General features: G+C 41.3%; 1 pseudogene; it reads right to left on the bottom strand.

The window, feature by feature from the left end:
- Window positions 1–6,881: 6,881 nt before the first annotated feature.
- On the bottom strand, window positions 6,882–7,855 carry LOC147440231 (uncharacterized; annotated as a pseudogene).
- Window positions 7,856–11,593: the final 3,738 nt, after the last annotated feature.

Below are 11,593 nucleotides of genomic sequence, written 5' to 3'. Positions count from 1 at the left end.
ACTGGAAGAAAACGACCTCAAGATATACCGAGGCCTGTTCAAGGACCCAAACATAGAGCTGCCAATGATACCACAGAAAATCAATGAGCTCACGAGAAAGCCAGAAATAGTGTCTATCTTGGAAAATCCGGACTTACATAATTATTTTGAGGCTTTGCCAGCAGGAATTGACATTCAAAGAGTCTGGGAATTCGTCACACCACAATCAAGGAGATTGGCATAGCCAAGGTGACAGATCTGCAAAGAAAGAACAGAGTGATTGTAATCACGCCAGAGGTGGTTGCAAATGCCTTGAACCTCTCTAATGCAGAAGACAGTGTTAGCAAGAGGCGAGAACAGGTGAAGGTATACAAAGAAACTAAAAAGAACTACACCTTTTAGGATATTGTAGATCCAATGGTGGCAACCATGTGCCAACTTTACAACCAATATTTCCATATTTGCACAAAGAGGCCTCAAAAGTACACTGTGCCACCTGCAGTAGTTGGAACAACATTCACATGGGCAATGAAGACAAGCAGGCCAGGAGAGATAGACTATGCAGCGTACCTACAGTACAACATTGTGAGGATGGGAACCCAAAATCCTACATATATTGCAGCAAGGGAGATGCTTACAAAGGTGATATATGAAGCTCTACATGCTAAGGGATAGTGGCCTCTTCCTCCATCACAAAATGACTGGTTGAAGCTGACCGAGGACAAGGAAGAGGAGCAACCTATAGCTCCCAGGGTAACCACCAGACTGAAGAGAAGGCTAGAGACAGTGGAAGAAGAGCCAACTTGGCCAAAGACAGGAAAGAAAGCTACTATTCAGATGCCAGCAAGAGACCAAATCCCAGAAGGCTGCTCGGCTAGAGAGGTTGATGGAGAGTTTCAAAGCCCAACGAATGCTTAAAGGAGATCTAAATGAATTATGGAAGCCCTCACTTGAGGCCATGTTTGGATCTTCTCGAGGACGAATAGGGATCGCTTCGAAGATTACATAAAGAATTTTGTGATCCTAGATGCGGCGGCTGAGAACATTCCAGTCATACCTTTTACTGAAGAAGAGGTTGATGATGGAGGCAGCTGCTAGAAGAGCAGGAAGGTGAAGAGCGAGAAAGGAAAACAAAAGCTGACCGAGACTTCAAAAAGAAGCCATCAAGCCGCGAGTCAAGTCTGCACCATCACCACCTCCTCTAGCCCTCCTCAACCTCGACAAACTGAGGAGTTGAGTAAATTTGAGAAGCAACAAGACTCCAAAAAAGAGGAGAAAAAAGGAAAAGGGAAGAAGGCCGAATTTGAACCAAAGCCTGAGAAGCAAGACCCGGAGGAGAGAAATTATGGAATATTCCTGGATCTGCTAGCTGCTGGATACACCCGAGAGGAGGCAGTTTATACGGCGTTTCAATTATCAACACCTAAACCAGAAAAATCCATGTTGAGCCCTCATTTGGTGGAGCTAAAGGAGAATGCCACAGATACCATGGATTTGCAACCACAAGCGGAAGACTGGGAAGAAGTTATACAGAGACTGCAAGGTTTGAGAGCCAGATCAATGGCCAAAGAAATGGAGTATGAAGGGCTGAGGTTGAATGAAGAAAAGGTGAAAACTGAAGTGGAAACACTTCAGAAGAAAAACCAGGAGTAGATGCATGGCCAAAAACAGATGCAAGCTAAATTAGAAGTAGCACTGCAGAAATGTCAAGAGTTTGAAAGTCAAAACCGGGAAATCAATCAGAAGCTGCTAAACTTTGAAGAAGAATACGAGAAAGTCAGCAATGCTCTTTCTGAAGCTGAGAAGGAAAGGGATGAGCTAACCCTACAATTGACGAAAGAGTCAAAATAGGTGGAGAGCTTGAAAGAGGCTAAGGACAAGGCTGAAATATCATATGAAGCTAGCCAAGATGAGGTAATTGATCTCAGGGATCAAATCAAAGTAAAAGAGAAAACAATTCAGAGGTTGAGAGCATCTCAGAAAAGACTAGAAGATGAGAGAAGGATGAGGTAAAACATAAGCTAGAAGAAGCTGATAGAGTCAATGAAGAACTCAATGACCTATTAGTATCCATGACAGAACAAGCTCAGATAGAAAAAGACAATTTACAGAAGCAGCTGGACGTACCTCAGAGCCAAACAAGTGAAGAACATCAACAAAGTCATGGGCCGGTTGCTATGGAAGGAATTGATATAGAGAATGTGTCAGATCCAGTGGACACAACAATACAAGAGGACATTCCTGAGGGATCATTACAAGAGCCCCGGGATCTGACAAAAGAAGAAGAAGACAATCTACAGAAAGCAATAGAAGTATCCATAAAGGACACCGCAAAGGAAGCAATGTAGTGGGAGCAGAGGACCATTCAGAAATTAGATGCAAATGTCGTTCAACATGAATGGCTACAACCCTCTCTCCCCTATCCTCTTCTAAAATACGAGGCTGCTACAATCAACAAGAGGATTAAAGAGGAGCCCATAGTGTCACTGTACAATGGAGATGTCACAAAACCAGAAGGGGTTAAACTCATTGTAGACTCTCAACCAAGATGGAGGAAGGCATGGCTCACTTAATACCCACAGTATTTAGTGCATCTGGTAGAGGCACCTAAAATGATCAGAGACGACCTCAGCTTTTGCCCTCTATCAAGGATGCGGACATGGAAGGAGCATGAATTGCTAAAGAGAAGCCACCCCACGTGGCTCAACTACCCGAAGCTGCCAGGCTTGAAGGTAGGCGAGAGAATGAGCGAGCAATACATGGTGAAAACCCTAACGGGCACCATTAAATTGTTCACTGGCTTGCCTGACCTCTCTTGCATGATGCTCAGGAAGATATGTAAAACACTTCTGGCAGTCTTTGAGGTCTTCAAACCTGGACAAGCCACAGACAACATATTCTTCTTCCAAGATACTTATAGATGTGCTTATGAACTGTCTGCTCAACCTTCCCATGAGGTGATACATGCCCTCTACCAAAGAATAATGTTCTTGCCCTCATACCACCTCCAGGCCTTTGAAGAAGCCTTCTATACCGGCTTCTTTACCATCAACACAGATATGTTCGGCCCTACATTGGTGGCCCAGCATGCATGGTATGAGACTGTTTTGAAGATGCGCGACAGCCTCCACTGAAGCAGCAGCTCTACTGCCATGTCGGGGACGACATGAACTAGGAGGGGGGGAGTGTTAACTGAAGACTAGAGGCTACACTCAACTGAAGACTGGCGGAATGCGAAAAGAAAGAAATCCTATGTATTCATCCTCTGATTAAGAAAACCTGTAATTTCATTTGTAAATACTTGGGGCTTGCAGAAGTTTCCAATTTTGTATATTATTTTTTCCATTAGACTGAGTAGGACTTTACTTTAGAACATGAGGTATTGTATTTGGAAGGCATATAACCAAATTTTGACCTTAATGAAAAAACCCTTTGTTCAGTTTTATGAAGTGTCTGTGAGAAGCGTGTTCTATGTACGAGAGAGAGTGAGTTTATCTTAACGCTACGTGCACACTGGTGGTTGGAATCGAGTGTAGAGAAGTGCAGCGTGTTGCCCCTGGAGAGAGCTACGCGCCGACACCTACATTGCGGGTGTACGGCCCACCTTCACAAGATTGAACTGTGAGCTATTTCTAGTGATTCGGTAAGCAAACGGTGTCTGTTTTCGCATTTCAGCATATCCACGCGTTTGTATTGAGTAGAGCTACACATTAGGCACCTTAGTTTTCAGAGACGATGACCTGCAAAAACCTGTCAGACATCCTATGTGATTCTGCACTGGGTGTTTTTAGGTAGGGTTTTGGGTCACAAACCTTAGGGAGAGTTGCCTATTAGTGTTAATAGGATATCCCTCAAGTTTCGTAGCGTTTCGAGAACGTTTGATGGGTATTTGGCTCATGAAAGCGTTGTAGGAAATCTCCTCCTGTGCACTTTTGTATGCGGTAACTTAGACATTGGGTAGAGACCTCTAGTCAATAGTCGGTCGAGTGTAGGTTGACACCCTATGCTTGCTTCCACGTGCCTACGGGTTGAGCTTCATCCTTAGTTGACAATTCTTGTTATGGGAGTTCTCGCTGTGCTAACATCCGTTGCGGCGTATCCGCCAATAATGGTGCCAAATTTAAGCTTCAGAGTCTAAAACAGTAGATATGAAGGGATTTTTGGTTTTTGTGATCCAAATGTGATCAAACTTGATTGGTGGGCTTGTCACATCATGTACTTTAGTCCCATAAGGTCAAAGTTGAAATTTAAACTCGTTCTCTTGAAAAAGTAAATAATCGCGATTATTAACTTTTTCATCAATTTGGACATTTTTTGTTGCAAGTTGGTTCTAGACATGATATTTGGATCAAAAAATGTGACAATTAACTCAAAATTTGGACAGAAGAGCCTTTAGTGCGTTTTTGTTTTAATAAAATCTGAGATTTTCTTGATCTTTTGGGGTCATAAGTGACATGTGGCATGAGATAGATGTGTACAAGTGATAGGTGAAGTGACATGATGATTTTTAAGCCAATTGTGCACAAAAGTAAATAATTGCAATTATTAACTACACGTGTATTTTTTGTCTGAAAATATAATTTTATGACCTACCTACACATCTTCATTACATCTAAAACAAGTCCTAAAATCAATTTGGTAAGATTTGGTCGCGTCGGTATCACTTCGTGCTCTTGTCGACTCTGAAATCACCGATCTTTGTTACTACTTGGTGTGTAGAGTTGTTTGGCCACTTTTAAAGCCATGGACTTGTCCGCTACATAGTCTTAATGCTCCTTATCCAGTTTGGGCTCATTTGGAGTCAGTTTGACTTCATACGTCGAATTTGACACTTTGTAGTCTTTGAGTTGTTTTCTACTATTTGAGACCTTGCCTTGACTGTTTCCTTGAAACCATCTAGGTACATTGTGTATAGACCTTGTCTATAAGGTGCTCGTGGAGTCAGAATCCAATTCTGGCATGTGGCCAAAACTTAGATTATTTACTTGGGACCCCCTCGACCCTTGTCAAATGGTCATTTAATGATATGGAAGTGTTCTACTATCTAGGGGCATGCTATAGTTCAAGTCTCGTCCAATTCGGTTGAGCTGACAGGCCGCTATGGTCATTTTTGTGTCGTAGGAATCCGTACACAGCTGAGATTCTAGGGTTTTTTTATGGGCCTAGACTTGCTACCCGATTGTATAGAAACGTTCTTTGATGAGTTTAGAACTTACCCCTCATATCTCGTGTGAGACGGCGATGAAAATGGGCGACTGTGGACTCCAAAAATCGCGCGTGAAGAAGGTAGAGAGCTCTCTTTTGCAAGAGTGACTAGTGAAAATGAGGTGACTTTGGGTTACCTTGGATATCTATATTCGGACTCTCCAAACTATTTTTCCCTAGATTCCTATGTTAGTCCTATTAGGCCGTGAAATCTACGTTAGACTCGAAAATTTTCTCAATCGGACTCCTTTAGCTCATTTTGCAAGAATTTGCAAAAACAGGCCATGGCGACCACACAGAAAGAAAATTCCTTTCTCCAAATACAAGCACCTATGCTTGCACCTTGAAAGCATGTGGCCTTATGCAAGACCATGTGAATGGGAGGGGGAATTCATGAAGAGATTACTAGTCAGATGCTTGCCAATGCTTTGGTCGACATGTATGCCAACTGTGGTACTCTCACAAAAGCACAAAAAGTTTTGGATGAGTGTTATGTGTGAAATGCCATCTCTTGGAGCACGTTGATTGCATGATTTTCCCAACATGATTGAGGTGAGATAACTTTATTTTATTTTCAATGGATGTGAAGAGAAGCCCTCCCCATATGAAATCACCTATGCTTGCACCTTGACTATGGCCTTACTAAAGACGTTGACATGAGCGACTCGCGAGAGACTTTATCATAATAGTGCTAATCATGGGCTGTTGGAGAAAATGATGTCTCTCTTGGTGTGCCCCCACAAAAGCACAAAATGTTTTCTTGATGGGCATTGTCATTGGAATGTGGTCCCTTAAAGGACAGTGATTGCAAGATATGCCCAATGTGGTTGTGGCCAGTGTTCGGAAAATTTCTCAATTGGAAAAGGCTCATTTTCCTACTACTAAAGTTTCTATGCAGCATGTAAAAATTTCAACCGGCTACTATCTTTTTACCTTGATTACGAGTAGAACTATTCCCTGTATATTCTTTGTGACCTGGCATATTTCCCTTTAACAATGCAACAAGATTGTTTTTAGCATAAGCGTATTACAAGATTAAGGCCAATCAGTATCGAGTCACTGACTATACGTCTAGTAAATATTTGAACAATTTATTGAAAAAATTTAAAGGCTCCAACACTCTAAATACAATGAGAGCAAGATATAGATCATGATCCATTAGAGGTGAGGTATGTAAGATCCACTAGAAGAAAGACAATTTTATTCAAGTGAAGTAAAACATCATTATGGCCACAAAAAGAGCCCCAGAGAAACATTGAACAATGAAGCCATAAAAATGCCTCAAAGCTATAAAATCATACTAAGAAACATGGAGCAAGAGGGCTCATAAGTCATGTGCCAAGGATGCAATGTGCTAGTGGCAAGCTAGAAGCAAAAGAGAGCATTGGCTACCTCTATCCACAAGTTCATACATCTAATTTTTCCATTCCATGGGGAACAAAAATATTGCAATGTGCACAAACCTGCCTCAAAGCTATAGAGGTAAAGGTAGAAACATGGAGCAAGAGGATACATAAGTAGTGGCAAGGTAGAAGCAAAAGGAAGCATTAACTAGCTCCATCCACAAGCAATTTTTTCCATTCCATGGGGAGCAAAAAGATGGTGATTTGCAAGATTTTTCCACAACTCCATTGCATGAGAGAAATCTGTCACATCATCACCTTCAATAGAAATGGTTAATAGAGCATCCAAACTCTCTATTTCCATTCTATTGCGCCACTTGCTCTTGATTTTTGTTCGACTACTAAAGCCACGCTCACATATAGCAGTACTACAACATTGAACCAAAGCAATTTGAGCAATCTTCAACACATTTGGGTACATATCTTTCCAACTGTCATTGTTCGCAAGCAGAGAGGCAACTTCAAAGAGGCCCATTTTGGCAAAATCAATTACAGCTTGACGTTTAAACTTTCTACATTCATCTTTAAACGCATTTCCATCAATAAGAGGAATAAACCTCTTCCCATTTACATTCTTCTCTTCACTATAGAAAGATGCGATTTTAGAGGATTCCATAACTCCAAAATCCTTTAGCAACTTCTCATGCATTGGATGTTGTGCAGGAACCAAGATTTTTATACATCTCATGATAGAATTATCCACAAATCTTTTCTCTAAGCATTCACACAATTTTTTGCGCATATTTAAATTGAAATTCCAATGCACGCACCAAATCACCACCCTCAACATCATGAACAATTTTTTGACTGAAAAACATATCACCTCATAATGAAGAACATAATGCATGCAAAAATCCATTTTCTGATCCATAGTCTGGCATGATAGGATAATCTCCCACACCTCTTTGAGATGCATTGACGTCAACATTTCGTTCCTCTATATATTCATCTCTAATGCATAATATAGTGCTTTGAACAATTCCATGTATTGCAGTGACATCAACATAGTCCTTTTGGAAACGTCTACTCAAGTCACTAATCTTTCTTAGAATGTCAGCAAGAAAATGAAAAGCATATATACATTCAAAGTTACTTAGCATGCCATACAAATCTTGCCTTTCTTGTGATAGGATGACAAGCAGAGCATCCAAAGCTCTGCATATCTTGGCCACACACACATGTCTACTCAACCATCGGATCTCAAAAATCCGTTGCATCTTCACTTCCTCACAGTCAAGCTCCTCTTGAATTTCTTTCAAATTCTCCATTCTATTGGAACTACTTGCAAAGTGATTGGCAATTCCATTTATTAACTGGTCAATTTGCTTAGCATAAAGGAGTTTCTTTGAAGTATGTGAAGTAGCTAGGTTTATGCAGTGCGCAACACAATGAATAGCAGTCAACCTAGGGTTAAAAATCTTCAAGAGGGTTGCTACACCTTTCTTGCGGCCTACCATGGTTGAACACCCATCTGAACCGAAGGCAATTAACCTACTAGTGTCTATTTTGGCATTTTTCATCTCATGCATAAGAACATCATAAATTCCTTTAGCAGTGCTATCATATGTGCGCACCATTCCATAAAATGAAGTACAAGCACTACAAGAGGCTATTCATATTAGCGACGCTCACACAACTCAAAAAAAAAATTCCCGGCGTCGCTATGAGCGTCGCAAATTTACAAAGAAATTTGCGACGCTCATAGCGACGCCGGCTGGGCTAAAAAATTAACCGAGCGCGCCCAAAAACTCAGATCTCAGATCTGAGTTTTTCGGCGCCCTCAAGCAAGGAGCAGGTAATGCTCTCCCTCTCTCTCTCTCTCTCTCTCTCTCTCTTTCTTCTCCACACACACACACACACACACACACACACACACACGAGGAGAGGAAGGAGAACCAGGTATGCTCCTTCCCTCTCCTCATTCTCATGTTCCCTTCCCCTCTTTCTCTCTCCCTCTCTCTCTCTCACACACACACACATACACACACACACACACATAGTGTTTTTGAGAGAGAGAGAGAGAGAGAGAGAGAGAGAGAGAGAGAGAGTACAAACATAAACAAAAACGCACACACACATACATAAACAAAGAATGCACACACACACTGAGAGAGGAAAAGAGAGAGAGAGCATGCATAAACAAAAAATGCACGCATTGAGAGAGGAAAAGAGAGAGAAAATGCATAAACAAAAAACGCACACATTGAGAGAGGAAAAGAGAGAGAAAACATGCATACGATCCAAAAAAACGCACACACATTGAGAGAGAAAGAGAGAGAAACTAATTTAACGTCGTAGGAAACTAATTAAAATTAAAAGACCTAAAGATCTAGCCGACGAGGAGTTGAACTCAAGACCTATTATTCAAGAGGGAAATGGCATAATCAATCTATCATACTTGGCATGGGTGATAGAAAGGTTATACCATTTATCTCTTTTTATTGGCACACACATCCACACACGCGCACACACACAAGAAGAAGAGAGTTATAACGTCGTAGGAAACTATCTTAAAAGACGTTAAAGATTAGGTTAGATGTAGACTTACGTTAAATTAAATTTAGGTTTATTTAAGTTAAATTAGATTAGATTTAGGTTTATTTTTAACTAGATTTACGTTTATTTACGCTAGATTTAGATTTACGTTATATTAGATTAGATTTAGGTCTCCATAGACTGCGATGCCTGCATGAAGCGGGTGAAGAAAGCCCTCAATGGAATATAGGGTATTGCTGCCTTCACTCATGGTGGGCTCCGTCGATCCAAAAGTACTGGTGAAATGTCTTCAGAAGATAGGGAAGAAGGTGGATCTTCAGGGCGGCAAGAGTCACTACATCCCCGACACAATGACCATCTAGACAACCTCTAGTCATTCAACAGCAACTTCAAAGTTAGTAACAAGAGCAAGAACGGTCTAAAGGGCCAATTGCTGTCGTCAAATGTGGATGGAGATGAGGCAGCGTCACCGCCGGAAGTTAACTCTCACATCTTTAGTGATGAGAATGCCAACTCTTGCCGAGTTATGTGAAAAATTATGTGTTAAATCAGTTTTAAGGTTCTTATAATCCCTGTTAGTTTAGTTCTTTGTTTTTAATATAACATAATTTACGTTAGATTTAGATTTATGTTATATTGGATTAGACTTAGGTTTATTTAGGTTTACCCACACACACACACACACACACACACACACACACACACACACAAGAAGAAGAGAGTTTTAACGTCGTAGGAAACTATCCCAAAAGACGTTAAAGATTAGGTTAGATGTAGACTTACGTTAAATTAAATTTAGGTTTATTTTTAGTTAGATTTACGTTTATTTAGATTTACACTTATTTACGTTAGATCGAGTCCACGCAAGAATTACTTACGGTTTAGGGTTTAGAGTTAGACGAACAGTGAAAAGATCTACTGTGAAAAGATGTTAAGATGCTGTGAAGTGCTACAGCTAGAGAAGAGGCAAAGGGGTTTTGTCCACTACATGTAGTATCATGTAGACGTGGGTCTGTAGATTTCTTGTACCCACAAATATAGGTATTGACCAATAAAGACGAGATTATAACCCGGTGGTTCTGATCTCCGTGCACCTCTAGACCGAGGTGTGCGGGGATTGGACATGACTAGAGAATGTGAGGTAGAGAGAGAGAGAGAGAGAGAGAGAGAGAGAGAGAGAGAGAGAGAGAGAGAGAGAGAGAGAGAGAGAGAGAGAGAGAGAGAGAGATAAGACAAAGAATGCCAATAGAATATTAAATTTGTTGTCCGGGTTATAAGATGTTTATCCTCATTATGAGTAGTGACGAGGATGTGGGACCGTCCAACCGAAACACCTATCTCTCAACGAGGGTCTTATGTCCTTGTAATCAATGTAAGCATGCTGTGCGACGGACAAGACGTGTTTCTTTGCAGCACGTTCGCGAATTTGGTGAGTTCGATCCATCTATTATAGATCGAGTTGTTGCCAATTATAACTCGTCGGACTCTGACGTTGGCCAACAAGCAGCAATCTTGCAACCCAATAGACGTGTTCGCATGCGCTTTGGTCAAGCAGCATATGTGAGGCCACAAGATGTAGCCTCTGACAGCTCGGGGGATGATCATGCAGAGCACATTCCCAACGAGGCAATGTTTGAGCCCGAGATTGATGAAATGATCGAGACGATCATGGATTCAGAAAGGCTTATCTATGATGATATGAAAAGTGAAGCCGATACGCCATTGTATAATGGAGCACGTATGTCTAGATTGAAAGCACTCCTGGTTCTTCTCAACATGCAGGCAAAGTTTGGATGGAGTGACACTAGCGTCACAGCGCTTTTCAGGTGATCTATTACAATTAGTTTACTTTAATAAAACTCTAAATGTATAATGATCTGATAGATTTTTACACGACTGTATCGTATTTTTATGTTGTGTAGATTGCTGAAAGAGCACATACTACCAGCCGACAATGTGATGCCAGATTCCCGAGATGAAGCAAGAAAGATTTTGCGAAACTTGGGGATGGATTACAATTCTATCCACGCTTGTCCTAATGACTGCATTCTTTTCAGAGGGGAATACATAGACATGGAGAAGTGTCCGAAATGTGATTCCGAAAGATATCGAGTAGATCTCCACGTGACAAAAATTCCACAAAAGGTTTTGCGACATTTTCCTCTGCTTCTTCGCATCAAGCATTTCTTCGAATGTAAGTCCATGGCCACCCTAGCATCATGGCATGAGGAGAATAAATCTTCGGATGGTGTGCTACGAATTCCTGCAGATTGCGCAGCCTGGAAACATATAGATGGAACATGGTCGGATTTTGCCAGGGAAGCTCGAAATTTGCGCTTAGGCCTGGCTATGGATGGCGTAAATCCATTTGGTCAAAGATCAACATCTTACAGTGTATGGCCCGTTGTCATCGTCAACTACAACATTCCCCCGTGGTTGACTACGAAGAAGGGGCACCTATGGCTAAGCTTGATTGTGCCAGGGCGATATAAAGTGGGGAATATGGATGT

Source organism: Adiantum capillus-veneris, chromosome 15 (assembly GCF_014529385.1).
Source record: "Adiantum capillus-veneris isolate H3 chromosome 15, ASM1452938v2, whole genome shotgun sequence".
NCBI classification, from domain to species: Eukaryota; Viridiplantae; Streptophyta; class Polypodiopsida; order Polypodiales; family Pteridaceae; genus Adiantum; species Adiantum capillus-veneris.
The sequence above is the reverse complement of the archived record's forward strand: the minus strand, read 5'-3'. Positions and strand labels throughout refer to the sequence as shown.